Raw genomic sequence first — 16,485 nt, forward strand, 5'->3', positions numbered from 1 at the left:
TTTAATGTAGTCATCTCAGTTTGTAACAATTTTCATTTTAGTCATTTAGCAGATGATCTTATCCAGAGCGACTTACAGTTGTGAGTGCATACATTTTCACCCTTTTTCCCTCCTATACTGATCCCCATGGGAATGGAACCCACAACCCTAGCATTGCAAATGCCATGCTCTACCAACTGAGCCACACTGGACTATTGCAAAGACATATGCAACTTTGAATGTGTAGTCAACTTCGTTCTGAAATGATCGTTGGTCACAGAGAAACAGATAAACATCTTGATTCTATGTTTAGCGGAGATCTTCAGTGTATAAATGGATGTGGATGGGCAAACAATTATCTAACGATGCACTTAGCTGTTCTACAAGTGGTCTGAGCCCCTTGATAAATAACAAGCGTTTTCAAGTGAAACAGCGTGGATATTTAAAGATGCTCCTACGAAGGTTTTTATGATGAACTTAAAATGCTTTTGGGAAACCGGGCACTCCAAACCTATTCTAGTGCACCTGATTCTAATAATTAGCTGGTTGATAAACTGAATCAGGTTGGTTACAACTGGGGTTGGACAGAGTAACTTTACACGAGGGTAGCTCTCCAGGAACAGGGTTGGAGAGTAAACCTACACGAGGGTAACGCTCTAGAAACAGGGTTGGAGAGTAAACCTACACGAGGGTAGCCCTCCAGGAACAGAGTTGGAGAGTAAACCTACACGAGGGTAGCTCTCTAGAAACAGGGTTGGAGAGTAAACCTACACGAGGGTAGCCCTCCAGGAACAGAGTTGGAGAGTAAACCTACACGAGGGTAGCTCTCTAGAAACAGGGTTGGAGAGTAAACCTACACGAGGGTAGTTCTCTAGAAACAGGGTAGGAGAGTAAACCTACACGAGGGTAGCTCTCTAGAAACAGGGTAGGAGAGTAAACCTACACGAGGGTAGCCCTCCAGGAACAGAGTTGGAGAGTAAACCTACATGAGGGTAGCTCTCTAGAAACAGGGTTGGAGAGTAAACCTACACGAGGGTAGCCCTCCAGGAACAGAGTTGGAGAGTAAACCTACACGAGGGTAACTCGCTAGAAACAGGGTAGGAGAGTAAACCTACACGAGGGTAGCCCTCCAGGAACAGAGTTGGAGAGTAAACCTACACGAGGGTAACTCTCTAGAAACAGGGTTGGAGAGTAAACCTACATGAGGGTAGCTCTCTAGAAACAGGGTAGGAGAGTAAACCTACACGAGGGTAGCCCTCTAGAAACAGGGTTGGAGAGTAAACCTACACGAGGGTAGCCCTCTAGAAACAGAGTTGGAGAGTAAACCTACACGAGGGTAGCCCTCTAGAAACAGGGTTGGAGAGTAAACCTACACGAGGGTAGCCCTCTAGAAACAGAGTTGGAGAGTAAACCTACACGAGGGTAGCTCTCTAGAAACAGGGTAGGAGAGTAAACCTACACGAGGGTAGCCCTCTAGAAACAGGGTTGGAGAGTAAACCTACACGAGGGTAGCCCTCTAGAAACAGAGTTGGAGAGTAAACCTACACGAGGGTAGCTCTCTAGAAACAGGGTAGGAGAGTAAACCTACACGAGGGTAGCCCTCTAGAAACAGAGTTGGAGAGTAAACCTACACGAGGGTAGCCCTCTAGAAACAGGGTAGGAGAGTAAACCTACACAAGGGTAGCCCTCCAGGAACAGAGTTGGAGAGTAAACCTACACGAGGGTAGCTCTCCAGGAACAGAGTTGGAGAGTAAACCTACACGAGGGTAGCTCTCTAGAAACAGGGTAGGAGAGTAAACCTACACGAGGGTAGCCCTCTAGAAACAGGGTAGGAGAGTAAACCTACATGAGGGTAGCCCTCCAGGAACAGAGTTGGAGAGTAAACCTACACGAGGGTAGCCCTCTAGAAACAGGGTAGGAGAGTAAACCTACACGAGGGTAGCCCTCCAGGAACAGAGTTGGAGAGTAAACCTACACGAGGGTAGCTCTCTAGAAACAGGGTAGGAGAGTAAACCTACACGAGGGTAACTCTCTAGAAACAGGGTTGGAGAGTAAACCTACACGAGGGTAGCTCTCTAGAAACAGGGTTGGAGAGTAAACCTACATGAGGGTAGCCCTCCAGGAACAGAGTTGGAGAGTAAACCTACACGAGGGTAGCCCTCTAGAAACAGGGTTGGAGAGTAAACCTACACGAGGGTAGCTCTCTAGAAACAGGGTTGGAGAGTAAACCTACACGAGGGTAGCCCTCCAGGAACAGAGTTGGAGAGTAAACCTACACGAGGGTAGCCCTCCAGGAACAGAGTTGGAGAGTAAACCTACACGAGGGTAGCTCTCTAGAAACAGGGTTGAAGGGCCCTGGCCTATTCTTTTTAACCTATTTTAAAACATTATTCACTTTCTGAGACCAGGGTGGAAAGTCCAGGCATGGGCTGGGTAGACTAGCATCCAGTAACTCTCTGTACTGAATGACTCACAAGGCTAAGTCAACCACAACATAATCTAACCTCCAGCAGGGCATGAGGAACCTCGGAAAACGTTATCCTGGTCCCTCCCCTCATTAGTGACAGAGCATTCTCAACGTGATGTCATCAGGTCAGAGGAGCGACGGGCCAACAACTTTGGGAGGTGCACTGTGTGGGCCAAGAAGTTTCCTCCCCAACAAAAGGGCTTACCAAGAAAAACTTCAAAAATGACTAATTCGAGACAGAAAGAAGTTGGAGCACTGAACAAAAAAGCCAGAGATTCGTTTATTATTTGTTCAGGCTTTAATCTAGGCATGGGCAACTGGTGGACTGTGGGCCGAGATCAATTTACCCCCTCCCACCCATTTTTCTTTTTTAAATACAAAATAGGAATACAGTCTCGGGGATCATCATCATCACATTAACCAAGCTAGCTAGATATGTTTGCATGCAACCTATTTCCACATGTCTTTTTTTTCATTGTGACAAACTTCGAGATTTTACACATAGAAGGAGCAAGAGTGTGTAAATAAATGTCATGGGTACACAGTGGGTACACAGATATCTGCCATGGTAGTTCCTGAGTTGGGACAGACTAAACAGTCAGTGATCTGTTATCAGCTAGCACCAGCCATACAACAGATCTGTTATCAGCTAGCACCAGCCACACAACAGATCTGTTATCAGCTAGCACCAGCCACACAACAGATCTGTTATCAGCTAGCACCAGCCACACAACAGATCTGTTATCAGCTAGCACCAGCCACACAACAGATCTGTTATCAGCTAGCACCAGCCACACAACAGATCTGTTATCAGCTAGCACCAGCCACACAACAGATCTGTTATCAGCTAGCACCAGCCACACAACAGATCTGTTATCAGCTAGCACCAGCCACACAACAGATCTGTTATCAGCTAGCACCAGCCACACAACAGATCTGTTATCAGCTAGCACCAGCCACACAACAGATCTGTTATCAGCTAGAACCAGCCACATAACTGGCAATTTGAAGATTTCTGCCCAAAGAGAAAACAAAAGATATGTCCCAAACAGATGAACTGTGGTGATGATAGTAGAATAGACGACTGTTGTCTCCCTGTATCTCTTGATACTCATACCCTGATCTTTTAGTACAAACTATCTGATTTAAAAAATCAGTTTCCCTGTTGCTGTTTATGTTTATTCAGTCAGCGACCCTCATCCCTTCCTCATCCATAACGACTGTAACTTAATCAAATTGAATGTGTATCGTAATAAAGATAATAACTGTATTTGTGAAGTGCTTTTCAAACATTATGCTCATACGGAAAGCCCTTCCCAGGAGACGTATTTCCTGCTTCCTTTGAAAGGTGCTGCAGTTTAACAGGCATGAATACAAGTACTATACATGCTTTACGTCTCCTGTTTATCTGAGCATTTCAGAGTGCTGTTAAACAAACTGTCAACTATCCTCTACGTAACCTTTACTAAGGTGTACGTGTAACTACTAATATTGTCATTACCTCTTGACCAAATGGCTTGTGTCTGAAATAACCTCCCCAAAATGTTTGCTTAGGTCACGACTCACCATTCAATAACATAGCAGTATTGACTGGGATATGTACAAGCTGTTTAAACACTGATTTCCACTGTCAGTGAGAATGACCGTGTAGGCAATGGCCGTAACACATAACATGTGCTGTTCTCTCTTTGCTTTGGTTAACTGCTGTTCTCTGTAGGTTGCATGAGAGCAGACAGGAAGCTGCTTTCATATCCTGACCTTCATATGGCTGTGGCCTTTATCTATCTGTGTCTGTCAGCTCTTCCTGCTGGACCAGATCAAAAGGTAAAGAGCAAAGCTGTCTCTTCTACTTAACATTTTTGCAAATCCAAGTTTGATGTTTAGTTGAAATTAGTAGGTATACCCCTGCCTTTAATAGTCTAAAAAGAGACACTTTAATTTTGTTCTAAATGAAACGGGTGAAGGGATGGTGGGTGGGTGAGAGGGAGAGACGTACAGGGGTACAAGAGATAGAGCTCTGTACTTCCTTCCCTCAGAATGATTCTTAAATATTAATCTAGAATTGGCATTGGCTGAAATAGTGCATTAAAGCACAGCTAAAATATTGATAGGTGGCTGAGCCTCTTCATCTACACCGTACAGTACTATGGAATAAAACCTTTAATCTTCAGCCCAGTCCAGAGTAAAAACCAGGTATCCAGACACTGTTGTAGAACGCTATAGAAAGCTATATTCACTGCTCTTTGACAACACTTTTGATTTGATTACCCTGTGGAGCACCATTCAGGCATCCAGGAAGCGACTGCTACTTAAAAAGGCTTGACTCAACAACCTGGATAAAGATCATATGAGCTCAATCCATTTTCCTAAATAATAGCATTGTTGACATCTCTACTCCATAATGACTCCCAAGCCTAATGGTGCAACGACACAATCATTCCAGCAGACGGCACAATGAGTCCAGAGTGAGGGGGCTTGATATGGCGTGGACAATGCCACGGATTGGCACAATGACTTGGGTCTCATTGCTATATTTGTCTGCAGATGGTGTCTAGCCAGTATAGTCTTTCTATATTGTGTTCTATTTGTGCACAATTTGTCCACACAATTTCATTAATCAGTTTATATTCAAGAACTTTATCATGAGGAGTGGCATAATTTAATGCATTAGAAAGGGTATAAAAGTGTCTAAGCAGCGCTCGGAGGATCAAAGTCAGTGTCCAGTGGCTCACCCTGCAGTTCAGTTAGTGTATTATGTCCATTTATCCTCTTATTCAATCAATAGATGAATGAGAAAGACAGTGATGCACTGCACCAGTAGATCACTGATCTTACATTAACCCTGGCATAGCTAACAGGATTGTTTTGGCATCAGCAAGGCAAGGCAAGGCAAGGCAAGGCGGTACAGCACAGCAAAGCAGCTCCATTAACAGTAGCAGTAAAACAGTAATGGTTCTGAAATGCATCAGTGAGTCCATCTGAAACTGGAACCCTGTAGCTATATCCCTGTGGAAATGTCCTCTGTCCAACCACTGGGCTGGAAAACAAGAGCAACACAGCAGTCTCCATGAGTCAGACTAGACCTCAGACAGTACAGGAGAGTTCCCTTACCTAACATCCACATCACAGGGACACACGGCTTGTAAATATCGGGGTTTTATGTTTTTGTTACATTGTATTTGTAAATGTTGTATGATTGGTGTACATGCAGGGCTTCCATGGAAAAGAGGTATTGGTCTCAATGCCATTTCCTTGTTAAAATAAAAAAGTATATATATAAAATAAATAAACCTAGCCCTGATATGGCTAATGGAGGCTGCCTGCCTTTTTTATTTTTCATTTAATTAGGCAAATCAGTTAAGAACAAATTCTTATTTACAATGATGGCCTAGGAACATTGGGTTAACTGCTTTGTTCAGGGAGCAGAATGACAGATGTTTACTTTGTCAGCTCAGAGATTTGATCTAGCAACCTTTCGGGTGACTGGCCCAACACTCTAACCTCTAGGCTACCTGCCACCCCCTTCTGTGAGTGATATACATCATGTAGTAGACTCTTTGATACAAAAGCATACATTGTAGGTATGGGTGGCCCCAGTGGGAATTGAGTGATGACATGACATCATTGACATGATACAGAGACGGTTCACATGCCCCCAGGGCTACAGTCATATCATTAGTTACTGGTCTGTTTATTAGACATGCCCCCAGGGCTACAGTCATATCATTAGTTACTGGTCTGTTTATCAGACATGCCCCCAGGGCTACAGTCATATCATTAGTTACTTTTCTGTTTATTAGACATGCCCCCAGGGCTACAGTCATATCATTAGTTACTGGTCTGTTTGTCAGACATGCCCCCAGGGCTACAGTCATATCATTAGTTACTGGTCTGTTTATCAGACATGCCCCCAGGGCTACAGTCATATCATTAGTTACTGGTCTGTTTATCAGACATGCCCCCAGGGCTACAGTCATATCATTAGTTACTGGTCTGTTTATCAGACATGCCCTCAGGGCTACAGTCATATCATTACTTACTGGTCTGTTTATTAGTCATGTATGTGGAGGTGATACTGTAGGGGTTGTCTTCTTGATCCTGTCAAATATATCTTTACTAGTGACCCCTCCAGTGATGGAGGCCTCCCATATTGTCCACAGCTTGCATAAATTATCTATTTTTCAAGAGATTTTGTGTGTGTGTGTGTGTGTGTGTGTGTGTGTGCGTGCGTGCGTGTGTGTGTGCGTGCGTGCGTGCATGCGTGCATAGGGCCTCCTCTGTTCACATGTGGCCCCAGACTCGTCCTGGCCTTGGTGAGGATATATAGAGTAGAGTACCCCTCCCTCTTCACTGAGCCGTGGCGCATAAAGTCTTGACCCCGAGAAGTGGTCCTACTAAACTATAATCCCTGCAGGGCTTTTTGAAGGCTCTGCCAACCAGGCCCAGACCCAATCACTCTGCACATGCTTTATGTGGGTCAGGAAGGCATTGCACTAGGCTGGCCAGGAAAGCAGGGACTGACTGTGGAGAAGTGTCCAATGTATGAGGGAAAGATAAATTGAAGGCAGACTGTTCATTTCTAAGAGGACCAGTATTAGATGACTAAAGGCAAATACATCTACTGTACTATACGCGTTCCCTTACGGGTGTGTAGATGCTTAAGGGGGAGGGGGGGGGGGGGTCTATTTCCTAGCATGTGCAAATATTTTTCACCGTTGCCATGGGAATGACATTGCCAGAAGAGCAAACTGAAACAATGGATTAGCTAACATGTAGGAATCCATTCTATGTCTTAACTGGTTAGCACATTCTTTAAATGAATCTCTCTGGGCAGTTTCTGAATAGTACTGCATTTTAAACAGCATTATATATGCATTCTGTGTGGTAATATAACTGAGCATTGTGTTTGTTGTTCATCAGAAACAAACACCATTAACTATGAAATAACTGATTGCATTCTAATGACCTCAATCAATTTAAATTGTAATGACCTCCTGCAAGTCATTGTGCCGCGATTATTGATAGCAGCTCAGAAACCATCAAACATGTCTGCCATAGAGGGATTCAGAGAGGATTTCTATCAATAGGTACGAGCCGGAGACATCCAGCTCCCAGTCGCCCACTACACCGTTTCATGTTTGCATACAGAACAATCTGCTTAATAGGTCAATATGAAGCCACTTCATCCTCCACACACACAGCCACATACACACACACACACACACACACACACACACACACACAGCCACATACAGCTACACACACACACACACACACACACACAGCCACATACAGCTACACACACACACACACACAGAGCTACACACACGTATACACACACGCTCACTACCGCACACTGATACACAATGCACAGCCGAACAGTGGGTCAGAGGAGGAGGGTTGCCATGGCAGCACATCCTGATCCATGTGCCGCATGATGAGAGGCGTGTTGCTGCACCAGCCTTCCTTTCCCCTTATCTTTCCTGAACTGCTTTCACACACACACACACACACACACACACACACACACACACACACACACACACACACACACACACACACACACACACACACACACACACACACACACACACACACACACACACACACACACACCTAGCTGGCTATAGTCCACCAGCCCTGCACCACCACGATCCCACACACATTACATTACCTAACCTTACCGCACAATGGGAAAGAGTGTGTGTGTGTGTGTGGGGGGGGGGGCGCATAGGTAGCCTTATATTTAGACTAACACAGTACTCCCGTTCCACACAATAATCTAGGCTACTCATTGATGCCGGTAGGCACTGCCATAATCGATACCTTGCCGTGCAGTCAAGTGCTTTACAGTTGGTTCTGTAAACAGGGCAGAATCTGAATCCAAATAAAATGCTGACAGTCATTAGTTTTCTGTCTGAAAGTCTAAATAAGCTTTCAGTAATGTTTTGAGTTAATCAACGTCTGCCAGGAAAAGAGAGTAAATCCCTTGGTCGTGATAAACAGAGAGCATTCTGGGTGGGCCTCCTTTAGAAAATCTCCATGTTTGCATGTTCTGTTTAAAGCATTAAACCATTCGCTCCATCAATCAAAGAACGAATGACCAAACAGATTATTCTCCTTTGAAACGAAGCGATTGGACATGAGAAAGTGCCCATCAGGTTGCAACAGAACGCTGATGGCGCTACTTGGTGGGTCCAAGTGTGTAACCATAATTGACAGAGGGGTGCACCACGTAACTCTATGTTTGTAAAGATGGCATTGAATAGTGGGACATTGATCACTTCTTTATCGGCTTTGGAAAATAAAAACAAACACATATTCAGTAATAATGTCATTATTTATGTGTAACTCAATAAGTGGAATATGATTCACGGAGACCAAAACATGTGGAAACTGTTTCAAATGGCTGCTAATACTATAATACGATACTGGTAATGGTTAAACCATCATAAGCCTCCATTATTATGTGGTGTGAAGAGGATAACTATTCTGTCATTATAAAGACATTATGATTGTACCATACAGATTCCTACAGGCTTAGTAAAGAGAAAGCATCACATTGGAGCCTAGTTCAGATGGAAATGTATTTTGTAGAACATAGAGTACCTTCCCTGTCATGGGGAATAATAGAGCCTGTCAGCTCTATGCATCATATTTCTATCTGAATGTTTCACCCGTTCTGAACACACCCCTGTGTGTTACACCCTTCCCTTCCATCTCTCTCTGTCCTCATCACTCAGAGGAACATCAGTCAGCAAAGTGTAGACCAGCTGTAGATATCACACAGCCATCAGTCAGTAAAGTGTAGACCAGCTGTAGATATCACACAGCCATCAGTCAGTAAAGTGTAGACCAGCTGTAGATATCACACAGCCATCAGTCAGTAAAGTGTAGACCAGCTGTAGATATCACACAGCCATCAGTCAGTAAAGTGTAGACCAGCTGTAGATATCACACAGCCATCAGTCAGTAAAGTGTAGACCAGCTGTAGATATCACACAGCCATCAGTCAGTACATTAAGGTACAGTAGTTAGTGTAGCAGTAATCAATAGCCATTAGGCCACCAGCAACCCAATACCCAGAGAGACCATCTGGATTGATAGCATGTAAACTATAGATACAAAAGTTCATACACACCATCAAATTAAGCTCACAGAACCGGACCACAGAGTGCTGAAGTGCATAGCACCAAAAAGTGTCTGTGATGGGATGCAAACTGAAATGTAACACATTTCAACTCTATATCTGATATGGTACAGCTGTCTTCTTTTTTTAAGACCATAACCATGTGTGTGAAGTGTATACTTTTCTTTAAAAGTAGATTTGTTTAAGACTACCAAGAAACACTCTGTGTGATCCTGATTTAGCCCATTGCAATAAAAGGTTAACATCCTTACAGCCAACCAGGAATCAGAACACAGAACCACCAGAATAATAGATGTGAAAATTATCAACATTCCCATGTTACCCATGAAAGTCAAAATTCCCTTTGGATATGATTGACATTATTACTATAGCTTCGATTCAGATAAAGAAGACAATACTAGGGATGATGGTGTAAGAGCTGGATAAATGTTCCCTCTCCCCACCATCACATTGGAGCTGGTTGCTATGGTGACGCAAGAGAGCATTGCAGAAATTATCTATTTTCAAGAGATGGGTAGAGGCTAATGGTTTCCAATGAGCTCAACTGTGTGTGTGTTTGATTGTGTGTGTGTTTAGAGTGCTGTCAGCATTGTGGATAATATTTGCATTTGAGTGTACAGTACCACTCAGATTAAATGAATGAATGGTTGCTGGTAGATTATCCTCTCCCCTCATTTTATTCTGACAGATAAAGTGTGTGTGTGTGTGTGTGTGTGTGTGTGTGTGTGTGTGTGTGTGTGTGTGTGTGTGTGTGTGTGTGTGTGTGTGTGTGTGTGTGTGTCAAATCAAATCAAATTTTATTTGTCACATACACATGGTTAGCAGATGTTAATGCGAGTGTAGCGAAATGCTTGTGCTTCTAGTTCCGACAATGCAGTAATAACCAACAAGTAATCTAACCTAACAATTCCACAACTACTACCTTATACACACAAGTGTAAAGGGATAAAGAATATGTACATAAAGATATATGAATGAGTGATGGTACAGAACGGCATAGGCAAGATGCAGTAGATGGTATAGTGTACAGTCTATACATATGAGATGAGTAATGTAGGGTATGTAAACATAAAGTGGCATAGTTTAAAGTGGCTAGTGATACATGTGTTACATAAAGATGGCAAGATGCAGTGGATGATATACAGTACAGTATATACATATACATATGAGATGAGTAATGTAGGGTATGTAAACATTATATTAAGTGGCATTGTTTAAAGTGGCTAGTGATACATTTTTACATAATTTCCATCAATTCCCATTATTAAGTGGCTGGAGTTGAGTCAGTATGTTGGCAGCGGCCACTAAATGTTAGTGGTGGCTGTTTAACAGTCTGATGGCCTTGAGATAGAAGCTGTTTTTCAGTCTCTCGGTCCCTGCTTTGATGCACCTGTACTGACCTCGCCTTCTGGATGATAGTGGGGTGAACAGGCAGTGGCTCGTGTGGTTGTTGTCCTTGATGATCTTTATGGCCTTCCTGTGACATCGGGTGGTGTAGGTGTCCTGGAGGGCAGGTAATTTGCCCCCGGTGATGCGTTGTGCAGACCTCACTACCCTCTGGAGAGCCTTACGGTTGTGGGCGGAGCAGTTGCCGTACGAGGCGGTGATACAGCCCGACAGGATGCTCTCGATTGTGCATCTGTAGAAGTTTGTGAGTGCTTTTGGTGACAAGCCGAATTTCTTCAGCCTCCTGAGGCTGCTGCGCCTTCTTCACAACGCTGTCTGTGTGGGTGGACCAATTCAGTTTGTCCGTGATGTGTACACCGAGGAACTTAAAACTTTCCACCTTCTCCACTGCTGTCCCGTCGATGTGGATAAGGGGGTGCTCCCTCTGCTGTTTCCTGAAGTCCACAATCATCTCCTTTGTTTTGTTGACGTTGAGTGTGAGATTTTTTTCCTGACACCACACTCCGAGGGCCCTCACCTCCTCCCTGTAGGCCGTCTCGTTGTTGTTGGTAATCAAGCCTACCACTGTAGTGTCGTCCGCAAACTTGATGATTGAGTTGGAGGCGTGCATGGCCACGCAGTCGTGGGTGAACAGGGAGTACAGGAGAGGGCTCAGAACGCACCCTTGTGGGGCCCCAGTGTTGAGGATCAGCGGGGTGGAGATGTTGTTACCTACCCTCACCACCTGGGGGCGGCCCGTCAGGAAGTCCAGGACCCAGTTGCACAGGGCGGGGTCGAGACCCAGGGTCTCGAGCTTGATGACGAGTTTGGAGGGTACTATGGTGTTAAATGCTGAGCTGTAGTCGATGAACAGCATTCTCACATAGGTATTCCTCTTGTCCAGATGGGTTAGGGCAGTGTGCAGTGTGGTTGCGATTGTGTCGTCTGTGGACCTATTGGGGCGGTAAGCAAATTGGAGTGGGTCTAGGGTGTCAGGTAGGGTGGAGGTGATATGGTCCTTGACTAGTCTCTCAAAGCACTTCATGATGACGGAAGTGAGTGCTACGGGGCGGTAGTCGTTTGTGTGTGTGTGTGTGTGTGTGTGTGTGTGTGTGTGTGTGTGTGTGTGTGTGTGTGTGTGTGTGTGTGTGTGTGTGTGTGTGTGTGTCTCAGTTGGAAGAGCATGGAGCTTGCAACGCCAGGGTTGTGAGTTTGGTTCCCATGGGGGACCAGTATGAAAAAACTTTGGAAATGTATAAGACTGTTTGCTAAATAACTAAAATGCCCATAGTCCTGGGTATGGACTGACCTTGGAATAGGTGGCACAACACAGGAGGTATAGGGTATATTCTCATCATGGTCACCTTGAAATACTCACCTAGTGATTATTATTTAATTTTTGTTTAACCTTTATTTAGTGATTGAGGACATGGGTGGCCCAATGCTGAGCACTCACTATCAAGTATTTCTTAAATCATCAGACATACTATCTCATTCTCACGCTCTATTTTACTTCAATCTGCCCAAGAAGCTGCAGATTAAATCCCAGTGCATGTGGAGCAGAGATAAAGCTGCTCACATCACACCAGAGAACTGGCCTGGATTCCCTCAGCCTCTCTCAGCCTTTCCTTTCCCTGCCTACTGACTGTCAACTAGGGAGAGGGAATTAAAGAGAGGATGTGACATAAAGAAAATGAGGAGAGAGAGAGAGATGGATGGGGGAGAGTGAGAGGGAGAGAGAGAGAGAGATGGATGGGGGAGAATGAGAGGGAGAGAGAGAGAGAGAGAGAGAGAGAGATGGATGGATGGATGGATGAGGGTGAGAATGAGAGGGAGAGAGAGAGATGGATGGGGGAGAATGAAAGGGAGAGAGAGATGGATGGGGGGTAAGAGGGGGAATTCTAAGAGGGAGAGAGAGAGAGAGAGAGAGAGAGAGATATTGAGAGAGTTTTGAGTTTGAAAGAGAGTGAGAAAGAGAGATTAAAGGAGAGAAAGCTGCAGCTGGCAGACAGATCACCTGACAGACAGAACACCTGACAGCCTGACACAGCCTGACACACCTTGACGACACATCTTCACACACCTTGACATCGTGACACACCCTGACCTAGGATCTGACTGATGCCGTACCATGGCATTGATCGTTAGGCTACTGTTACTAATGGGCAGTTAGTATTAGTAAGTTAGTGGGTTATGACTATGTTAAAAATGTAGGGGAGTACTTTAAACCAATGTCATACTCTATGTCAGTACTTTTTGCTTATGTTTTTTTGGTAGCACCAAGGGACTTGCTAAAACACATTTAGTGGAGGGGCAGGCAGTGATTGGCTCTGTGTGTGTGTTTGTGTAAGTCACACCGTCCTCAGTTTCTGCAGTGGGATGTGGTTGTGAATGAATGAATGCCCACAGCTGTCTGTGACATGGCCAGCTCTGCAGGAGGCATGTAATGAATGTCATTACTGCACAACTCAGACGTGATCTGCACTCATTTAGACCCATTTAGAGATCCAGCTCTGGTTTCCTGCCAATCGGCCATCTTGGTTTACTATCGCTATAAAATGGAAGATTCCGTTCAAAAACGGGTCAGGCAAAATGTCTGGTTTCAGCACATAATTTCCCTAGTTCTTGGAATGGCTAAGAACAGAGATTAAATAGTGAAGCTGAAACTTTGGAATTACTCTGGATTCTAGACTATTTTTTAAGCCTTGTGTTTGCACATGTGTTTATTCACTAGTTGCCATATCCACCCAAAAACAAACAACCACAGCATGTTTCATAGAACAATGAGTTTCAGCCAGAGGGGGATCCACATTAGTAGTACCAGATAACTCATCTGAGAATAATAGCTGATGATTCACATGCAAGTCGATACTCATCACAGCTACCCTAAAGGAATACTGCAGGACTTTATTGTCCGGGTACTCTCTACCCAGCAGAAAGGTTTTAACAAAATCCAGATACGTCTCAGCAGAATCAGCCTGAGATGGTTGCTGCATGAAGCATGAAGCCCTGACAGATCCATGAAGCCCTGACAGACCCATGAAGCCCTGACAGACCCATGAAGCCCTGACAGACCCATGAAGCCCTGACAGACCCATGAAGCCCTGACAGACCCATGAAGCACTGACAGACCCATGAAGCCCTGACAGACCCATGAAGCCCTAACAGATCCATGAAGCACTGACAGACCCATGAAGCACTGACAGACCCATTAAGCCCTAACAGATCCATGAAGCCCTGACAGACCCATGAAGCCCTGACATACCCATGAAGCCCTGACAGATCCATGAAGCCCTGACAGACCCATGAAGCCCTGACAGAACCATGAAGCCCTAACAGACCCAAGAAGCCCTAACAGATCCATGAAACCCTGACAGATCCATGAAGCCCTGACAGACCCATGAAGCCCTGACAGATCCATGAAGCCCTGACAGATCCATGAAGCCCTGACAGACCCATGAAGCCCTAACAGATCCATGAAGCCCTGACAGACCCATGAAGCCCTGACAGACCCATGAAGCCCTAACAGACCCATGAAACCCTAACAGACCCATGAAGCCCTGACAGATCCATGACGCCCTGACAGACCCATCCAGGAACAAAAGTTACACTAGACAGACTGCTGAGGACAGCACTATGAGAGGGCTACTCCAAGCACAAGTGCCAACTCAAAGCCATTTTTTACCCACAAAAATGGTTGATGATTGCTTTATGACATACTGTATGTTGTAGGATCGATTTGGTCCAAAGAACAAGTGACCACAACTATCCATAGTATTCACAAGGACTACATTAAAGATAATTTAACAGTAGGATGCAAAGTGAGTGTTGCTGCAGAACTGTTACTGCAGCCTTCACAACAACCAGAGTAGGAGAACCCCCACCACACCCACGACCAGAGTAGGAGAACACCCACCACACCCACACCCACGACCAGAGTAGGAGAACCCCCACCACACCCACGACCAGAGTAGGAGAACCCCCACCACACCCACACCCACGACCAGAGTAGGAGAACCCCCACCACACCCACACCCACGACCAGAGTAGGAGAACCCCCACCACACCCACACCCACGACCAGAGTAGGAGAACCCCCCACCACACCCACACCCACGACCAGAGTAGGAGAACACCCACCGCACCCACACCCACGACCAAAGTAGGAGAACCCCCCCACACCCACACCCACGACCAGAGTAGGAGAACCCCCACCACACCCACACCCACGACCAGAGTAGGAGAACCCCCACCACACCCACACCCACGACCAGAGTAAGAGAACCCCCACCACACCCACACCCACGACCAGAGTAGGAGAACCCCCACCACACCCACACCCACGACCAGAGTAGGAGAACCCCCCCCCCCCCACACCCACACCCACGACCAGAGTAGGAGAACCCCCCACCTTACCCACACCCACGACCAGAGTAGGAGAACCCCCCCCCCCCACACCCACACCCACGACCAGAGTAGGAGAACCCCCACCACACCCACACCCACACCCACGACCAGAGTAGGAGAACCCCCCACCACACCCACAACCAGAGTAGGAGAACCCCCCCCCACACCCACACCCAGGGCCAGAGTAGGAGAACCCCCCCCCCCCCACACACACCCGCGACCAGAGTAGGAGAACACCCCCCCACACCGATGACCAGAGTAGGAGAACCCCCCCACACCCACGACCAGAGTAGAAGAACCCCCCCCCCCACACCCATGACCAGAGTAGGAGAACACCCCCCCCCACACCCACGACCAGAGTAGGAGAACACCCCCCCACACCCACGACCAGAGTAGGAGAACCCCCCCACACCCACGACCAGAGTAGGAGGATCCCCCCCACACACACCCAAGACCAGAGTAGGAGAATCCCCCCCCCCCCCACACCCACAACCAGAGTAGAAGAACACCCCCTACACCCAAGACCAGAGTAGGAGAACCCCCACCACACCCACAACCAGAGTAGAAGAACCCCCCCTACACCCACGACCAGAGTAGGAGAACCCCCCCCCACACCCAAGACCAGAGTAGGAGAACCCCCCCACACCCATGACCAGAGTAGGAGAACCCCCCCCACACCCATGACCAGATTAGAAGAACCCCCCCACACCCATGACCAGAGTAGGACAACCCCCCCCACACCCACGACCAGAGTAGAAGAACCCCCCCCACACCCACGACCAGAGTAGGAGAACCCCCCCCCCCCCCCCCCACACACCCATGACCAGAGTAGGAGAACCCCCCCCCCCCCCACACCCATGATCAGAGTAGGAGAACCCCCCCCCCCCCCACACCCATGATCAGAGTAGGAGAACCCCCCCCCCACACACCCATGACCAGGGTAGGAGAACCCTCCCCCCCACACCCACGACCAGAGTAGGAGAACCCCCCCCCCCCACACCCACGACCAGAGTAGGAGAACCCCCCCCCCCCCCCCCCCCCCCACACACCCACGACTAGAGTAGGAGAACCCCCCCACACCCATGACCAGGGTAGGA

General features: G+C 46.6%; 1 protein-coding gene across 1 annotated transcript in view; it reads right to left on the bottom strand.

Annotated features, from left to right (window-relative positions):
- LOC120058540 (neuron navigator 1-like) overlaps positions 1-16,485 on the bottom strand; it is a 95,848-nt gene that overhangs the window by 56,459 nt on the left and 22,904 nt on the right. The gene's annotated exons all lie outside the window — the stretch shown is intronic.

Source organism: Salvelinus namaycush, chromosome 2 (assembly GCF_016432855.1).
Source record: "Salvelinus namaycush isolate Seneca chromosome 2, SaNama_1.0, whole genome shotgun sequence".
NCBI classification, from domain to species: domain Eukaryota; kingdom Metazoa; phylum Chordata; class Actinopteri; order Salmoniformes; family Salmonidae; genus Salvelinus; species Salvelinus namaycush.